The sequence below is a fragment of the Schistocerca serialis genome, chromosome 2 (genome assembly GCF_023864345.2).
Source record: "Schistocerca serialis cubense isolate TAMUIC-IGC-003099 chromosome 2, iqSchSeri2.2, whole genome shotgun sequence".
In the NCBI taxonomy this organism is placed as follows: Eukaryota; Metazoa; Arthropoda; class Insecta; order Orthoptera; family Acrididae; genus Schistocerca; species Schistocerca serialis.
The window spans coordinates 2,853,058-2,874,797 of record NC_064639.1 but is presented as its reverse complement, the minus strand read 5'-3'; positions in this window follow the sequence as shown (position 1 = coordinate 2,874,797).

Sequence of the window (21,740 nt, the reverse complement as noted above, 5' to 3'; positions counted from 1 at the left end):
AGTTATAGTGTCCGATGATTCACTCCAGGTTTACTGTACCCCTTGGACCTTATTATTGACGATGAAGCACAGAAATTGCATCGGAATTAAATAGAAAAGGCACAATGCCGACTTCAGTACAAGCAGACTGACTCTTCTTAGTGTCTATGCTTTGAACCATTCCTGTGACGCTAGTTTCAGATTCCGATGCTTCACTTCAGGTTTACTGTATCCCTTGGACCTTCTTATTGACGATGAAACACAGAAATTGCATCGGAATTAAATACAAAAGGCACAATGCCGACTTAAGTGCAACAAGACTGACTCATCTTACTGACTGCTTTGAACCGTTCCTGTGACACTAGTTATAGATTCCGATGCTTCACTTCAGGTTTACTGTATCCCTTGGACCTTCTTATTGACGTTGAAACACAGAAATTGCATCGGAATTAAATACAAAAGGCACAATGCCGACTTAAGGACAAGTAGACTGACTCTTCTTACTGACTATGTTTTGAACCATTCCGGTGACACTAGTTATAGATTCCGTTGCATCACTTCATGTTCACTGTAACCCTCTGACCCTCTTATTGACGGTGAAGCACAGAAATTGCATCGGAATTAAATAGAAAAGGCACAATGCCGACTGAAGTACAAGAAGGCTGACTCTTCTTACTGTCTATGTTTTGGACCATTCCTGTGACACTAGTTTTGGATTCCGATGCTTCACGTCAGGTTTAGTGAATCACTCTGACCTTCTTTTTGACGATGAAACACAGAAATTGCATCGGAATTAAATAGAAAAAGCCCAATGCCGACTAAAGTACTAGAAGACTGATTCTTCTTACTGACTATGTTTGAACCATTCCTGTGACACTAGTTATAGATTCCGATGCATCGCTTCAGGTTTACTGTATCCCTTGGACCTTCTTATTGACGATGAAACACAGAAATTGCATCGGAATTAAATATAAAAGGCACAATGCCGACTTAAGGACAAGTAGACTGACTCTTCTTACTGACTATGTTCTGAACCATTCCGGTGACACTAGTTATAGATTCCGTTGCATCACTTCATGTTCACTGAATCCCTCTGACCCTCTTATTGACGGTGAAACACAGAAATTGCATCGGAATTAAATAGAAAAGGCACAATGTCGACTTAAGTACAAGAAGTCTGACTCTTCTTACTTTCTATGTTTGAACCATTCCAGTGACACTAGTTATAGTTTCCGATGCTTCACTTCAGGGTTACTGTATCCTTTGGACCCTCTTATTGGCGACGAAACACAGAAATTGCATCGGAATTAAATACAAAAGGCACAATGCCGAGTTAAGGACAAGAAGACTGACTCTTCTTACTGACTATGATTTGAACCATTCGTGTGACACTAGTTATAGATTCCGATGCTTCACTTCAAGTTAACTGTATCCCTCTGACCTTCTTATTGACGATGAAACACAGAAATTGCATCGGAAATAAATACAACAGGCACAATACCGACATAAGTACTTGTAGACTGAATCTTCCTACTGTCTATGTTTTGAACCATTCCTGTGACACTAGATATAGATTCCGATGCTTAATTTCAGGTTTACTGTATCCCTTGGACCTACTTAATGACGATGAAACACAGATAGTGCATCGGATTTAAATACAAAAGGCACAATGCCAACTTAAGTACAAGAAGAATGACTCTTCTTACTGACTATGTTTTGAACATCTCCTGTGACACTAGTTATAGATTGCGATGCTTCACTTCTGGTTTAATGTATCCCTTGGACCGTCGTATTGATGATGAAACACAGAAATTTCATCGGAATTAAATACAAAAGGCACAATGCCGACTTACGTACAAGAAGACTAACTCTTCTTACTGACTATGTTTTGAACCATTCCTGTGACACTAGTTATGGATTCCGATGCTTCACGTCAGGTTTACTGTATCCCATGGACCTCCTCATTGACGATGAAACACAGAAATTGCATCGGAATTAGATACAAAAGGCACAATGCCGACTTAAGTACAACAAGACTGACTCTTCTTACTGACTACATCTTGATCCATACCTGTGACACTAGTTACAGATTCCGATGCTTCACCTCAGGTTCACTGTATCCCTCTGACCTTCTTATTGACGATGAAACACAGAAATTGCATCGGGATTAAATACAAAAGGCACAATGCCGTCTTAAGTACAAGCAGACTGACTCTTCTTAATGTCTATGTTTTGAACCATTCCTGTGACACTAGTTAAAGATTATGATGCTTCACTTCAGGTTTACTGTATCCCTTGGACCTTCTTACTGACGATGAAACACAGAAATTGCATCGAAAATAAATACAAAAGGCACAATGCCGACTTAAGTACAACAAGACTGACTCTTATCACTGGATATGTTTTGAACCATTCCTGTGACACTAGTTACAGATTGCGATGCTTCACTTCAGGCTCACTGTATCCCTCTGACCTTCTTATTGACGATGAAACACTGAAATTGCATCGGAATTAAATACAAAAGGCACAATGCCGACTTAAGAAGACTTACCCTTCTTACTGACTATGATTTGAACCATTCCTGTGACACTAGTTTTGGATTCCGATGCTTCACTTCAGGTTTACTGTATCCCTTGGACCTTCTTTTGACGATGAACCACAGAAATTGCATCGGAACTAAATACAAAAGGCAGAATGCCGTTTTAAGTATAAGAAGACTGACTCTTCCTACTGTCTATGTTTTGAACGATTCCTGTGACATTAGTTATGGATTCCGAAGCTTCACTTCAGGGTTACTGTAGCCTTTGGACCTTCTTATTGGCGACGAAACACAGAAATTGCATCGGAATTAAATACAAAAGGCAGAATGCCGACTTAAGGATAAGAAGACTGACTCTTCTTACTGACTATGTTTTGAACCATTCCTGTGACACTAGTTATAGATTCCGATGCTTCACTTCATGTCCACTGTATTCCTCTGACCCTCTTATTGACGATGAAAGACTGATATTGCATCGGAATTAAATCGAAAAGGCACAATGCCGACTTAAGTACAAGAGGACTGACCCTTCTTACTGACTATGTTTTGAACCATTCCTGTGACAGTAGTTATAGATTCCGATGCTTCACTTCTAGTTTACTGTATCCCACTGACCTTCGTATTGACGATGAAACACACAAATTGCATCGGAAATAAATACAAAATGCACAATACCGACTTAAGTACATGTATACTGAATCTTCCTACTGTTTATGTTTGGAACCATTCCTGTGACACTAGTTACAAATTCCAATGCTTCATTTCAGGTTTACTGTATCCCTTGGACGTTCTTAATGACGATGAAACACAGATAGTGCATCGGAATTAAATACAAAAGGCTCAATGCCGACCTAAGTACAAGAAGACTGACTCTTCTAACTGACTGTTTTGAACCATTCCTGTGACACAAGTTATAGATTCCAATGATTCATTTCAGGTTTACTGTATCCCTTGGACCTTCTTAATGACGATGAAACACAGATAGTGCATCGGAATTAAATACAAAAGGCACAATGCCAACTTAAGTACAAGAAGACTGACTCTTCCTACTGTCTATGTTTTAACCATTCCTGTGACACTAGTTATGGATTCCGATGCTTCACTTCAGGTTTACTGTATCCCTCTGACCCTCTTTTTGTCGATGAAACACAGAAATTGCATCGGAATTAAATAGAAAAGGCACAATGCCGACTTAAGTACAAGAAGACTGACTCTTCTTACTGACTATATCTTGATCCATTCCTGTGACACTAGTTATATATTGCGATGCATCACCTCAGATTTACTGTATCCCTTGGACCTTCTTATTGACGATGAAACACAGAAATTGAATCGGAATTAAAGACAAAAGGCCCAATGCCGACTTAAGTACAAGAAGACTGACTCTCCCTACTGTCTATGATTTGAACCATTCCTGTGACACTAGTTATAGATTCCGATGCTTCACTTCAGGTTTACTGTATCCCTCTGACCCTCTTATGGACGATGAAACACAGTAATTGCATCGGAATTAAATAGAAAAGGCACAATGCCGACTTAAGTACAAGAAGACTGACTCTTCTTAATGTCTATGTTTTGAACCATTCCTGTGACACTAGTTATAGATTCCGATGCTACACTTCAGGTTTACTGTATCACTTGGAAATTCTTATTGAGGATGAAACACAGAAATTGCATCGAAAATAAAGACTAAAGGCACAATGCCGACATAAGTACAAGAAGACTGACTCTTCTTACTGACTATGATTTGAACCATCGCTGTGACACTAGTTATAATTTCCGATGCTTCATTTCAGGTTTACTGTATCCCTTCGACCTTCTTAATGACGATGAAACACAGATAGTGCATCGGAATTAAATACAAAAGGCACAATGCCGACTTAAGTGCAAGAAGACTGACTCTTCTTACTGACTATATCTTGATCCATTCCTGTGACAGTAGTTATTGATTCCTATGCTTCACTTCAGGATTACTTTACCCCTTCGACCTTCTGATTGACGATGAAACACAGAAATTGCATCGGAATTAAATACAAAAGGTACAATGCTACTTAAGTACAAGAAGACTGAGTCTTCTTACTGACTATGCTTTGAACCATTCCTGTGACACTAGTTCAGATTCCGATGCTTCACTTCAGGTTTACTGTAACCTTAGGACCTTCTTATTGGCGACGAAACACAGAAATTGCATCGGAATTAAATAGAAAAGGCACAATGCCTACTTAAGTACAAGAAGACAGACTCTTCTTACTGTCTATGTTTTGAACCATTTCTATGACACTAGATATAGATTCCGATGCTTCACCTCAGGTTCACTGTATACCTCTAACCTTCTTATTGACGATGAAGCACAGAAATTGCATCGGAATTAAATAGAAAAGGCACAATGCCGACTTCAGTACAAGCAGACTGACTCTTCTTAGTGTCTATGCTTTGAACCATTCCTGTGACGCTAGTTTCAGATTCCGATGCTTCACTTCAGGTTTACTGTATCCCTTGGACCTTCTTATTGACGATGAAACACAGAAATTGCATCAGAATTAAATACAAAAGAAACAATGCCGACTTAAGTACAACAAGACTGACTCATCTTACTGACTGCTTTGAACCGTTCCTGTGACACTAGTTATAGATTCCGATGCTTCACTTCAGGTTTACTGTATCCCTTGGACCTTCTTATTGACGTTGAAACACAGAAATTGCATCGGAATTAAATACAAAAGGCACAATGCCGACTTAAGGACAAGTAGACTGACTCTTCTTACTGACTATGTTTTGAACCATTCCGGTGACACTAGTTGTAGATTCCGTTGCATCACTTCATGTTCACTGTAACCCTCTGACCCTCTTATTGACGGTGAAGCACAGAAATTGCATCGGAATTAAATAGAAAAGGCACAATGCCGACTGAAGTACAAGAAGGCTGACTCTTCTTACTGTCTATGTTTTGGACCATTCCTGTGACACTAGTTTTGGATTCCGATGCTTCACGTCAGGTTTAGTGAATCACTCTGACCTTCTTTTTGACGATGAAACACAGAAATTGCATCGGAATTAAATAGAAAAAGCCCAATGCCGACTAAAGTACTAGAAGACTGATTCTTCTTACTAAATATGTTTGAACCATTCCTGTGACACTAGTTATAGATTCCGATGCATCGCTTCAGGTTTACTGTATCCCTTGGACCTTCTTATTGACGATGAAACACAGAAATTGCATCGGAACTAAATACAAAAGGCACAATGCCGACTTAAGTATAAGAAGACTGAATCTTCCTACTGTCTATGTTTTGACCCATTCCTGTGACATTAGTTATGGATTCCGATGCTTCACTTCAGGGTTACTGTATCCTTTGGACCTTCTTATTGGCGACGAAACACAGAAATTGCATCGGAATTAAATATAAAAGGCACAATGCCGACTTAAGGACAAGTAGACTGACTCTTCTTACTGACTATGTTCTGAACCATTCCGGTGACACTAGTTATAGATTCCGTTGCATCACTTCATGTTCACTGAATCCCTCTGACCCTCTTATTGACGGTGAAACACAGAAATTGCATCGGAATTAAATAGAAAAGGCACAATGTCGACTTAAGTACAAGAAGTCTGACTCTTCTTACTGTCTATGTTTGAACCATTCCAGTGACACTAGTTATAGTTTCCGATGCTTCACTTCAGGGTTACTGTATCCTTTGGACCTTCTTATTGGCGACGAAACACAGAAATTGCATCGGAATTAAATACAAAAGGCACAATGCCGAGTTAAGGACAAGAAGACTGACTCTTCTTACTGACTATGATTTGAACCATTCGTGTGACACTAGTTATAGATCCCGATGCTTCACTTCAAGTTAACTGTATCCCTCTGACCTTCTTATTGACGATGAAACACAGAAATTGCATCGGAAATAAATACAACAGGCACAATACCGACATAAGTACTTGTAGACTGAATCTTCCTACTGTCTATGTTTTGAACCATTCCTGTGACACTAGATATAGATTCCGATGCTTAATTTCAGGTTTACTGTATCCCTTGGACCTACTTAATGACGATGAAACACAGATAGTGCATCGGATTTAAATACAAAAGGCACAATGCCAACTTAAGTACAAGAAGAATGACTCTTCTTACTGACTATGTTTTGAACATCTCCTGTGACACTAGTTATAGATTGCGATGCTTCACTTCTGGTTTAATGCATCCCTTGGACCGTCGTATTGATGATGAAACACAGAAATTTCATCGGAATTAAATACAAAAGGCACAATGCCGACTTACGTACAAGAAGACTAACTCTTCTTACTGACTATGTTTTGAACCATTCCTGTGACACTAGTTATGGATTCCGATGCTTCACGTCAGGTTTACTGTATCCCATGGACCTCCTCATTGACGATGAAACACAGAAATTGCATCGGAATTAGATACAAAAGGCACAATGCCGACTTAAGTACAACAAGACTGACTCTTCTTACTGACTACATCTTGATCCATACCTGTGACACTAGTTACAGATTCCGATGCTTCACCTCAGGTTCACTGCATCCCTCTGACCTTCTTATTGACGATGAAACACAGAAATTGCATCGGGATTAAATACAAAAGGCACAATGCCGTCTTAAGTACAAGCAGACTGACTCTTCTTAATGTCTATGTTTTGAACCATTCCTGTGACACTAGTTAAAGATTATGATGCTTCACATCAGGTTTACTGTATCCCTTGGACCTTCTTACTGACGATGAAACACAGAAATTGCATCGAAAATAAATACAAAAGGCACAATGCCGACTTAAGTACAACAAGACTGACTCTTATCACTGGATATGTTTTGAACCATTCCTGTGACACTAGTTACAGATTGCGATGCTTCACTTCAGGCTCACTGTATCCCTCTGACCTTCTTATTGACGATGAAACACTGAAATTGCATCGGAATTAAATACAAAAGGCACAATGCCGACTTAAGAAGACTTACCCTTCTTACTGACTATGATTTGAACCATTCCTGTGACACTAGTTTTGGATTCCGATGCTTCACTTCAGGTTTACTGTATCCCTTGGACCTTCTTTTGACGATGAACCACAGAAATTGCATCGGAACTAAATACAAAAGGCACAATGCCGTTTTAAGTATAAGAAGACTGACTCTTCCTACTGTCTATGTTTTGAACGATTCCTGTGACATTAGTTATGGATTCCGAAGCTTCACTTCAGGGTTACTGTAGCCTTTGGACCTTCTTATTGGCGACGAAACACAGAAATTGCATCGGAATTAAATACAAAAGGCAGAATGCCGACTTAAGGATAAGAAGACTGACTCTTCTTACTGACTATGTTTTGAACCATTCCTGTGACACTAGTTATAGATTCCGATGCTTCACTTCATGTCCACTGTATTCCTCTGACCCTCTTATTGACGATGAAAGACTGATATTGCATCGGAATTAAATCGAAAAGGCACAATGCCGACTTAAGTACAAGAGGACTGACCCTTCTTACTGACTATGTTTTGAACCATTCCTGTGACAGTAGTTATAGATTCCGATGCTTCACTTCTAGTTTACTGTATCCCACTGACCTTCGTATTGACGATGAAACACACAAATTGCATCGGAAATAAATACAAAATGCACAATACCGACTTAAGTACATGTATACTGAATCTTCCTACTGTTTATGTTTGGAACCATTCCTGTGACACTAGTTACAAATTCCAATGCTTCATTTCAGGTTTACTGTATCCCTTGGACGTTCTTAATGACGATGAAACACAGATAGTGCATCGGAATTAAATACAAAAGGCTCAATGCCGACCTAAGTACAAGAAGACTGACTCTTCTAACTGACTGTTTTGAACCATTCCTGTGACACAAGTTATAGATTCCGATGATTCATTTCAGGTTTACTGTATCCCTTGGACCTTCTTAATGACGATGAAACACAGATAGTGCATCGGAATTAAATACAAAAGGCACAATGCCAACTTAAGTACAAGAAGACTGACTCTTCCTACTGTCTATGTTTTAACCATTCCTGTGACACTAGTTATGGATTCCGATGCTTCACTTCAGGTTTACTGTATCCCTCTGACCCTCTTTTTGTCGATGAAACACAGAAATTGCATCGGAATTAAATAGAAAAGGCACAATGCCGACTTAAGTACAAGAAGACTGACTCTTCTTACTGACTATATCTTGATCCATTCCTGTGACACTAGTTATATATTGCGATGCATCACCTCAGATTTACTGTATCCCTTGGACCTTCTTATTGACGATGAAACACAGAAATTGAATCGGAATTAAAGACAAAAGGCCCAATGCCGACTTAAGTACAAGAAGACTGACTCTCCCTACTGTCTATGATTTGAACCATTCCTGTGACACTAGTTATAGATTCCGATGCTTCACTTCAGGTTTACTGTATCCCTCTGACCCTCTTATGGACGATGAAACACAGTAATTGCATCGGAATTAAATAGAAAAGGCACAATGCCGACTTAAGTACAAGAAGACTGACTCTTCTTAATGTCTATGTTTTGAACCATTCCTGTGACACTAGTTATAGATTCCGATGCTACACTTCAGGTTTACTGTATCACTTGGAAATTCTTATTGAGGATGAAACACAGAAATTGCATCGAAAATAAAGACTAAAGGCACAATGCCGACATAAGTACAAGAAGACTGACTCTTCTTACTGACTATGATTTGAACCATCGCTGTGACACTAGTTATAATTTCCGATGCTTCATTTCAGGTTTACTGTATCCCTTCGACCTTCTTAATGACGATGAAACACAGATAGTGCATCGGAATTAAATACAAAAGGCACAATGCCGCCTTAAGTGCAAGAAGACTGACTCTTCTTACTGACTATATCTTGATCCATTCCTGTGACAGTAGTTATTGATTCCTATGCTTCACTTCAGGATTACTTTACCCCTTCGACCTTCTGATTGACGATGAAACACAGAAATTGCATCGGAATTAAATACAAAAGGTACAATGCTACTTAAGTACAAGAAGACTGAGTCTTCTTACTGACTATGCTTTGAACCATTCCTGTGACACTAGTTCAGATTCCGATGCTTCACTTCAGGTTTACTGTAACCTTAGGACCTTCTTATTGGCGACGAAACACAGAAATTGCATCGGAATTAAATAGAAAAGGCACAATGCCTACTTAAGTACAAGAAGACAGACTCTTCTTACTGTCTATGTTTTGAACCATTTCTATGACACTAGATATAGATTCCGATGCTTCACCTCAGGTTCACTGTATACCTCTAACCTTCTTATTGACGATGAAGCACAGAAATTGCATCGGAATTAAATAGAAAAGGCACAATGCCGACTTCAGTACAAGCAGACTGACTCTTCTTAGTGTCTATGCTTTGAACCATTCCTGTGACGCTAGTTTCAGATTCCGATGCTTCACTTCAGGTTTACTGTATCCCTTGGACCTTCTTATTGACGATGAAACACAGAAATTGCATCAGAATTAAATACAAAAGAAACAATGCCGACTTAAGTACAACAAGACTGACTCATCTTACTGACTGCTTTGAACCGTTCCTGTGACACTAGTTATAGATTCCGATGCTTCACTTCAGGTTTACTGTATCCCTTGGACCTTCTTATTGACGTTGAAACACAGAAATTGCATCGGAATTAAATACAAAAGGCACAATGCCGACTTAAGGACAAGTAGACTGACTCTTCTTACTGACTATGTTTTGAACCATTCCGGTGACACTAGTTATAGATTCCGTTGCATCACTTCATGTTCACTGTAACCCTCTGACCCTCTTATTGACGGTGAAGCACAGAAATTGCATCGGAATTAAATAGAAAAGGCACAATGCCGACTAAAGTACAAGAAGGCTGACTCTTCTTACTGTCTATGTTTTGGACCATTCCTGTGACACTAGTTATGGATTCCGATGCTTCACGTCAGGTTTAGTGAATCACTCTGACCTTCTTTTTGACGATGAAACACAGAAATTGCATCGGAATTAAATAGAAAAAGCCCAATGCCGACTAAAGTACTAGAAGACTGATTCGTCTTACTAACTATGTTTGAACCATTCCTGTGACACTAGTTATAGATTCCGATGCATCGCTTCAGGTTTACTGTATCCCTTGGACCTTCTTATTGACGATGAAACACAGAAATTGCATCGTAACTAAATACAAAAGGCACAATGCCGACTTAAGGATAAGAAGACTGAATCTTCCTCCTGTCTATGTTTTGACCCATTCCTGTGACATTAGTTATGGATTCCGATGCTTCACTTCAGGGTTACTGTATCCTTTGGACCTTCTTATTGGCGACGAAACACAGAAATTGCATCGGAATTAAATACAAAAGGCACAATGCCGACTTAAGGACAAGTAGATTGACTCTTCTTACTGACTATGTTCTGAACCATTCCGGTGACACTAGTTATAGATTCCGTTGCATCACTTCATGTTCACTGAATCCCTCTGACCCTCTTATTGACGGTGAAACACAGAAATTGCATCGGAATTAAATAGAAAAGGCACAATGTCGACTTAAGTACAAGAAGTCTGACTCTTCTTACTGTCTATGTTTGAACCATTCCAGTGACACTAGTTATAGTTTCCGATGCTTCACTTCAGGGTTACTGTATCCTTTGGACCTTCTTATTGGCGACGAAACACAGAAATTGCATCGGAATTAAATACAAAAGGCACAATGCCGAGTTAAGGACAAGAAGACTGACTCTTCTTACTGACTATGATTTGATCCATTCGTGTGACACTAGTTATAGATTCCGATGCTTCACTTCAAGTTAACTGTATCCCTCTGACCTTCTTATTGACGATGAAACACAGAAATTGCATCGGAAATAAATACAACAGGCACAATACCGACATAAGTACTTGTAGACTGAATCTTCCTACTGTCTATATTTTGAACCATTCCTGTGACACTAGATATAGATTCCGATGCTTCATTTCAGGTTTACTGTATCCCTTGAACCTACTTAATGACGATGAAACACAGATAGTGCATCGGATTTAAATACAAAAGGCACAATGCCAACTTAAGTACAAGAAGAATGACTCTTCTTACTGACTATGTTTTGAACATCTCCTGTGACACTAGTTATAGATTGCGATGCTTCACTTCTGGTTTAATGTATCCCTTGGACCGTCGTATTGATGATGAAACACAGAAATTTCATCGGAATTAAATACAAAAGGCACAATGCCGACTTACGTACTAGAAGACTAACTCTTCTTACTGACTATGTTTTGAACCATTCCTGTGACACTAGTTATGGATTCCGATGCTTCACGTCAGTTTTACTGTATCCCATGGACCTCCTCATTGACGATGAAACACAGAAATTGCATCGGAATTAGATACAAAAGGCACAATGCCGACTTAAGTACAACAAGAATGACTCTTCTTACTGACTACATCTTGATCCATACCTGTGACACTAGTTACAGATTCCGATGCTTCACTTCAGGTTTACTGTATCCCTTGGACCTTCTTATTGACGATGAAACACAGATATTGCATCAGAATTAAATACAAAAGAAACAATGCCGACTTAAGTACAAGAAGGCTGACTCTTCCTACTGTCTATGTTTTGAACCGTTCCTGTGACACTAGTTATAGTGTCCGATGCTTCACTCCAGGTTTACTGTACCCCTTGGACCTTCTTATTGACGATGAAACACAGAAATTGCATCGGAATTAAATAGAAAAGGCACAATGCCGACTTAAGTACATGAAGACTGACTCTTCCTACTGTCTATGTTTTGAACCATTCCTGTGACACTAGTTATAGATTCCGATGCTTCACCTCAGGTTCACTGTATCCCTCTGACCTTCTTATTGACGATGAAACACAGAAATTGCATCGGGATTAAATACAAAAGGCACAATGCCGTCTTAAGTACAAGCAGACTGACTCTTCTTAATGTCTATGTTTTGAACCATTCCTGTGACACTAGTTAAAGATTCCGATGCTTCACTTCAGGTTTACTGTATCCCTTGGACCTTCTTACTGATGATGAAACACAGAAATTGCATCGAAAATAAATACAAAAGGCACAATGCCGACTTAAGTACAACAAGACTGACTCTTATCACTGGATATGTTTTGAACCATTCCTGTGACACTAGTTACAGATTGCGATGCTTCACTTCAGGCTTACTGTATCCCTCTGACCTTCTTATTGACGATGAAACACAGAAATTGCATCGGAATTAAATAAAAAGGCACAATGCCGACTTAAGAAGACTTACCCTTCTTACTTACTATGATTTGAACCATTCCTGTGACACTAGTTTTGGATTCCGATGCTTCACTTCAGGTTTACTGTATCCCTTGGACCTTCTTATTGACGATGAAACACAGAAATTGCATCGGAATTAAATACAAAAGGCGCAATGTCGACTTAAGTACAAGAAGACTGACTCTTCTTACTGACTATATCTTGATCCATTCCTGTGACACTAGTTATAGATTCCGATGCTTCACTTCGGGATTACTGTATCCCTTGGACCTTCTTATTGACGATGAAACACAGGAATTGAATCGGAATTAAATACAAAAGGCACAATGCCGACTTAAGTACAAGAAGACTGACTCTTCTTACTGACTATGATTTGAACCATTCCTTTGACACTAGTTGCAAATTCCGATGCTTCACTTCAGGTTTATTGTATCCCTCTGACCTTCTTATTAACAATGAAACACAGATATTGCATCGGAATTATATACAAAAGGCACAATGCCAACTTAAGTACAAGCAGACTGACTCTTCTTACTGACTATGTTTTGATCCATTCCTGTGACACAAGTTATAGATTAAGATGCTTCACCTCAGGTTCGCTGTATCCCTCTGACCTTCTTGTTGACGATGAAACACAGAAACTGCATCGAAATTGAATAGAAAAGGCACAATGCCGTCTTAAGTACAAGCAGACTGACTCTTCTTAGTGTCTATGTTTTGAACCATTCCTGTGACACTAGTTAAAGTTTCCGATGCTTCACTTCAGGTTTGCTGTATCCCTTGGACCTTCTTATTGACGATGAATCACAGAAATTGCATCGAAAATAAATACAAAAGGCACAATGCCGACCTAAGAACAACAAGACTGACTCTTCTTACTGGATATGTTTTGAACCATTCCTGTGACACTAGTTATAGATTCCGATGCTTCACGTCAGGTTTAGTGTATCCCTCTGACCTTCTTATTGACGATGAAACACAGAAATTGCATCGGAAATAAATACAAAAGGCACAATACCGACTTAAGTACATGTAGACTTAATCTTCCTACTGTCTATGTTTTGAACCATTCCTGTGACACTAGTTATAGATTCCGATGCTTCATTTCAGGATTACTGCATCCCTCGGACCTTGTTAATGACGATGAAACACAGATAGTGCATCGGAATCAAATACAAAAGGTACAATGCCAACTTAAGTAGAAGAAGACTGACTCTTCCTACTGTCTATGTTTTGAACCATTCCTGTGACACTAGTTATAGTTTCCGATGCTTCACCTCAGGTTCACTCTATCCCTTGGACCTTCTTTTTGACGATGAAACACAGAAATTGCAACGGAGTTAAATACAAAAGGCACAATGCCGACTTAAGTACAAGAAGACTGACTCTTCTTACTGACTGTTTTGAACCATTCCTGTGACACTAGTTATAGATTACGATGCTTCACTTCAGGTTTACTGTATTCCTCTGACCTTCTTATTAACGATGAAACACAGATATTGCATCGGAATTAAATACAAAAGGCACAATGCCGACTTAAGTACAAGAAGACTGACTCTTCTAACTGACTATGTTTTGAACCATTCCTGTGACACTAGTTATAGATTGCGATGCTTCACTTCTGGTTTAATGTATCCCTTGGACCGTCGTATTGATGATGAAACACAGAAATGTCATCGGAATTAAATACAAAAGGCACAATGCCGACTTACGTGCAAGAAGACTAACTCTTCTTACTGACTATGTTTTGAACCATTCCTGTGACACTAGTTATGGATTCCGATGCCTCACGTCAGGTTTACTGTATCCCATGGACCTCCTCATTGACGATGAAACACAGAAATTGCATCGGAATTAGATACAAAAGGCACAATGCCGACTTAAGTACAACAAGACTGACTCTTCTTACTGACTACATCTTGATCCATACCTGTGACACTAGTTACAGATTCCGATGCTTCACTTCAGGTATACTGTATCCCTTGGACCTTCTTATTGACGATGAAACACAGATATTGCATCGGAATTAAATACAAAAGAAACAATGCCGACTTAAGTACAAGAAGGCCGACTCTTCCTACTGTCTATGTTTGAACCGTTCCTGTGACACTAGTTATAGTGTCCGATGCTTCACTCCAGGTTTACTGTACCCCTTGGACCTGCTTATTGACGATGAAATACAGAAATTGCATCGGAATTAAATAGAAAAGGCACAATGTGGTCTTAAGAACAAGAAGACTGACTCTTCTTACTGTCTATGTTTGAACCATTCCAGTGACACTAGTTATAGTTTCCGATGCTCCACATCAGGTTTACTGTATCTCTTCGACCTTCTTATTGACGATGAAACACAGAAATTTCACCGAAATTAAATACAAAAGGCACAATGCCGACGTAAGGACAAGAAGACTGAATCTTCTTACTGCCTATGTTTTGAACCATTCGTGTGACACTAGTTATGGATTCTGATGCTTCACTTCAGGTTTACTGTATCCCTTGGACCTTCTTATTGACGATTAAACACCGATATTGCCTCGGAATTAAATACAAAAGGCACAATGCCGACTTAAGTACAAGAAGACTGACTCTTCCTACTGTCTATGTTTGAATTATTCCATTGACACTAGTTATAGACTCCAATGCTTCACTTCATGTTTACTGTTTCCCTTGGACCTTCTTATTGACGACTAATCAATGAAATTGCATCGGAATTAAATACAAAAGGCACAATGCCGACTTAAGTATATGAAGACTGACTCTTCTTACTGACTATGCTTTAACCACTCCTGTGACACTAGTTGTAGATTCCATTGCTTCACTTCAGGTTTACTGTATCCCTTGGACCTTCTTAGTGACGATGATTCACAGAAATTGCATCGGAATTAAATAGAAAAGGCACAATGCCGGCTTAAGTACAAGAAGACTGACTCTTCTTATTATCTATGTTTTGAACCTTTCCTGTGACACTAGTTATAGATTCCGATGCTCCACTTCAGGTTTACTGTATCTCTTGGACCTTCTTATTGACGATGAAACACAGAAACTGCATCGAAATTAAATACAAAAGGCACAATGCCGACTTATGTTCAAGAAGACTGCCTCTTCCTACTGTCTATGTTTTGAACAATTCCTGTGACACTAGTTATGGATTCCGATGCTTCTCTTTAGGTTTACTGTATCCCTTGGACCTTCTTATTGACAATGAAACACAGAAATTGCATCGGAATTGAATACAAAAGGCACAATGCCGACTTATGTACAAGAAGACTGACTCTTCATACTGACTATATCTTGATCCACTCCTGTAACACTAGTTATAGATTCCGATGCTTCACTTCAGGTTTACTGTATCACTCTGACCTTCTTATTAACAATGAAACACCGATAATGCATCGGAATTAAATAGAAAAGGCACAATGCCGACTTAAGTACAAGAAGACCGACTCTTCCAACAGTCTATGTTTTGAACCATTCCTGTGACACTAGTTATAGGTTCCGATGCTTCACCTCAGGTTCACTGTATCCCTCTGACCTTCTTATTGACGATGAAACACAGAAATTGCATCGGAATTAAATAGAAAAGGCACAATGCCGTCTTAAGTACAAGCAGACTGAGTCTTCTTAGTGTCTATGTTTTGAACCATTCCTGTGACGCTAGTTACAGATTCCGATGCTTCACTTCAGGTTTACTGTATCCCTTGGACCTTCTTATTGACGATGAAACACAGAAATTGCATTGGAATTAAATTGAAAAGGCACAATGCCGTCTTAAGTACAAGAAGACTGACTCTTCTTACTGACTATGTGTTGAACCATTCCTGTGACACTATTTGGAGATTCCGATGTTTCTCTTCAAGTTTACTGTATCCCTCTGACCTTCTTATTGTCGATTAAACACAGTAATTGCATCGGAATTAAGTTGAAAAGGGCACAATGCCGACTTAAGTTCAAGAAGACTGACTCTTCTTACTGTCTATGTTTTGAACCATTCCGGTGACACTAGTTATAGATTCCGATGCTCCACTTCAGGTTTACTGTATCTCTTGGACCTTCTTATTGACGATGAAACAAAGAAGTTGCATCGGAATTAATTACAAAAGGCACAATGCCGACTTAAGTACAAGAAGACTGACTCTTCTTACCGAATATGCTTTGAACCATTCCTGTGACACTAGTTATAGATTCCGATGCTACACTTCAGGTTTACTGTATCCCTCTGACCTTCGTTTTGACGATGAAACACAGAAATTGCATCGGAATAAAATAGAAAAGGCACAATGCCGTCTTAAGTACAAGCAGACTGACTCTTCTTGGTGTCTATGATTTGAACCATTCCTGTGACGCTAGTTACAGATTCCGATGCTACACTTCAGGTTTACTTTATCCCTTGGACCTTCTTATTGACGATGAAACACAGAAATTGCATCGGAATTAAATACAAAAGGCAAAATGCCGACTTAAGTACAAGAAGACTGACTCTTCTTTCTGACTGTTTTGAACCATTCCTGTGACACTAGTTATAGATTCCGATGCTTCACTTCCGGTTTACTGTATCCCTCCAACCTTCTTATTGACTATGAAACACAGAAACTGCATCGGAATTAAATACAAAAGGCACAATACCGACTTAAGTGCAAGAAAGCTGACTCTTCTTACTGTCTATGTTTTGAACCATTCGTGTGACACTAGTTATAGTTTCCGATGCCTCTCTCCAGGTTTACTGTATACCTTGGACCTTCTTATTGACGATGAAACACAGAAATTGCATCGAAACTAAATACAAAAGGCACAATGCCGACGTAAGGACAAGAAGACTGAATCTTCTTACTGCCTATGTTTTGAACCATTCGTGTGACACTAGTTATGGATTCCGATGCTTCACTTCAGGTTTACTGTATCCCTTGGACCTTCTTATTGACGATTAAACACCGATATTGCCTCGGAATTAAATACAAAAGGCGCAATGCCGACTTAAGTACAAGAAGACTGACTCTTCCTACTGTCTATGTTTGAACCATTCCATTGACACTAGTTATAGACTCCGATGCTTCACTTCATGTTTACTGTTTCCCTTGGACCTTCTTATTGACGACTAATCAATGAAATTGCATCGGAATTAAATACTAAAGGCACAATGCCGACTTAAGTATATGAAGACTGAGTCTTCTTACTGACTTATTTTTAAAACCACTCCTGTGACACTAGTTGTAGATTCGGATGCTTCACTTCAGGTTTACTGTATCCCTTGGACCTTCTTAGTGACGATGAATAACAGAAATTGCATCGGAATTAAATACAAAAGGCACAATGAAGACTTAAGTACAAGATGGCTGACTCTTCTTACTGTCTATGATTTGAACCATTCCTGTGACACTAGTTATAGATTCCGATGCTTCACTCCAGGTTTACTCTGTACCTTGGACCTTCATATTGACGATGAAACACAGAAATTGCATCGGAATTAAATGCAAAAGGCACAATGCCGACTTAAGGACGAGAAGACTGAATCTTCTTACTGCCTATGTTTTGAACCATTCCTGTGTCACTAGTTATAGACTCCGATGCATCACTTCAGGTTTACTGTATCCCTCTGACCTTCTTATTGACGATGAAACACAGAAAATGCATCGGAATTAAATGCAAAAAGCACAATGCCGACTTAAGTGCAAGAAGACTGACTCTTCTTACTGTCTATGTTTTGAACCATTCCTGAGACACTAGTTATAGATTCCGATGCTTCACACCAGGTATACTTTTTCCCTTGGACCTTCTTAATGACGATGAAACACCGAAATTGCAACGGAATTAAATAGAACAGGCACAATGCCGACTTAGGTACATGAAGACTTACTCTTGTTACTGACTATGTTTTGAACCATTGCTGTGACACTAGTTATGGATACCGATGCTTCACTTCAATTTTACTGTATACCTTGGACCTTCTTATTAACGATGAAAGACAGAAATTGCATCGGAATTAAATACAAAATGGCACAATGCCGACTTAAGGACAAGATGACCAACTCTTCTTACTTACTATGCTTTGAACCATTCCAGTGACACTAGTTATAGATTCCGATGCTTCACTTCATGTTCACTGTATCCCTCTAACCCTCTTATTGACGATGAAACACAGAAATTGCATCGGAATTAAATAGAAAAGGCACAATGCCGGCTTAAGTACAAGAAGACTGACTCTTCTTACTATCTATGCTTTGGACCTTTCCTGTGACACTAGTCATAGATTCCGAGGCTCCACTTCAGGTTTGCTGTATCTCTTGGACCTTCTTATTGACGATGAAACACAGAAATTGCTTCGAAATTAAATACAAAAGGCACAATGCCGACTTAAGTACAAGAAGACTGACTCTTCTTACTGACTATGCTTTGAACCATTCCTGTGACACTAGTTATAGATTCCGATGCTTCACTTCAGGTTTACTGTATCCCTCTGACCTTCTTTTTGACGATGAAACACAGAAATTGCATCGGAATTAAATAGAAAAGGCACAATGCCGACTTAAGTACAAGTAGACTGACTCTTCTTACTGACTATATCTTGATCCATCCCTGTGACACTAGTTATAGATTCCGATGCTTCACTTCAGGTTTACTGTATCCCTTGGACCTTCTTATTGACGATGAAACACAGAGATTGAATCGGCATTAAATACAAAAGGTACAATGAATACTGTTGTACAAGAATACTGACTCTTCTTACTGACTATACTTTGAACCATTCCTGTGACACTAGTTGTAGATTCCGATGCTTCTTTTCAGGTTTACTGTATCCCTAGGACCTTCTTATTGACGATGAAACACAGAAATTGCATCGGAACTAAATACAAAAGGCACAATGCCGACTTAAGTATAAGAAGACTGACTCTTCCCACTGTCTATGTTTAGAACCATTACTGTGACATTAGTTATGGATTCCGATGCTTCAATTCAGGGTTACTGTATCCTTTGGAACTTCGTATTCTCGACGAAACACAGAAATTGCATCGGAAATAAATAGAAAAGGCACAATTCCTACATAAGTACAAGAAGACTGACTCTTCCTACTCTCTATGTTTGAAACCATTCCTATGACACTAGTTATAGATTCCGGTGCTTCACCTCAGGTTCACTGTATCCCTCTGACCTACTTATTGACGATGAATCACAGAAATTGCATCGGAATTAAATTGAAAACGCGCAATGCCGACTTAAGTACAAGAAGACTGACTCTTCTTAGTGTCTATGATTTGAACCATTCCTGTGACGATAGTTACAGATTACGATGCTTCACTTCAGGTTTACTGTATCCCTTGGAAATTCTTATTGACGATGAAACACAGAAATTGCATCGGAATGAAATACAAAAGGCACAATGCCGACTTAAGTACAAGAAGATTGACTCTTCTTACTGACTGCTTAGAACCATTCCTGTGACACTAGTTATTGATTACGATGCTTCACTTCAGGTTTACTGTATCCCTCTGACCTTCTTATCGACGATGAAACACAGAAAATGCATCGGAATTAAATACAAAAGGCACAATGCCGACTTAAGGACATAAAGACTGACTCTTCATACTGACTATGTTTTGAACCATTCCGGTGACACTAGTTATAGATTCCGAAGCTTCACTTCATGTTCACTGTATCCCTCTGACACTCTTATTGACGGTGAAGCACAGAAATAGCATCGGAATTAAATAGAAAAGGCACAATGCCAACTTAAGTACAAGAAGCCTGACTCTTCTTACTGTCTATGTTTTGAACCATTCCAGTGACACTAGTTTTGAACCATTCCTGTTACACTAGTTACACATTCCGATTCTTCACTCCAGGTTTACTGTATCTCTTGGACCTTCTTATTGACAAAAGGCACAATGCCGCCTTAAGGACAAGAAGACTAACTCTTCTTACTGACAATGTTTTGAACCATTCCTGTGACACTAGCTATAGATTCCGATGCTTCCCTTCAGGTTTACTGTATCCCTCTGACCTTCTTATTGACGATGAAACACAGAAATTGCATCGGAATTAGATACAAAAGGCACAATGCCGACATAAGTACAAGAAGACTGACTCCTCTTACTGTGTATGTTTTGAACCATTCCATTGACACTAGTTATAGATTCCGATGCTTCACTCCAGGTTTACTGTATCCCTTGGAGCTTCTTATTGACGATGAAACACAGAATTTGCATCGGAATTAAATACAAAAGGCACAATGACGACTTAAGTACAAGATGACTGACTCTTCCTACTGTCTATGATTTGAACCTTTCCTGTGACACTAGTTATGGATTCCGATGCTTCACTCGAGGTTTGCTGTATCCCTTGGACCTTCTTATTGACGATGAAACACTGAAATTGCATCGGAATTAAATAGAAAAGGCACAATGCCGACTTAAGTACAAGAGGACTGACTCTTCCTAGTGTCTATGTTTTGAACCATTCCTGTGACACTAGTTATAGATTCCGATGCTTCACTTCAGGTTTACTGTCTCCCTTGGGCCTTCTTATTGACGATGAAACACAGAAATTGCATCGGAATTAAATACAAAAGGCACAATACCGACCTAAGTACAAGAAGACTGATTCTTCTTACTGTCTATGTTTTGAACCATTCCTGTGACACTAGTTATAGATTCCGATGCTTCACTTCAGGTTTACTGTATCCCTCTGATCTTCTTATTGACGTTGAAACACAGAAATTGCATCAGAATAAAATAGTAAAGGCACAATGCCGACTTAAGTACAAGACGACTGACTTTTCTTACTGTCTATCATTTGAACCATTCCTGTGACACTAGTTATAGATTCCGATGCTTCACTTCAGATTTACTGTATCCCTCTGATCTTCTTATTGACGATGAAACACAGAAATTGCATCGGAATTAAATACAAAAGGCACAATGCCGACTAAGTACAAGAGGACT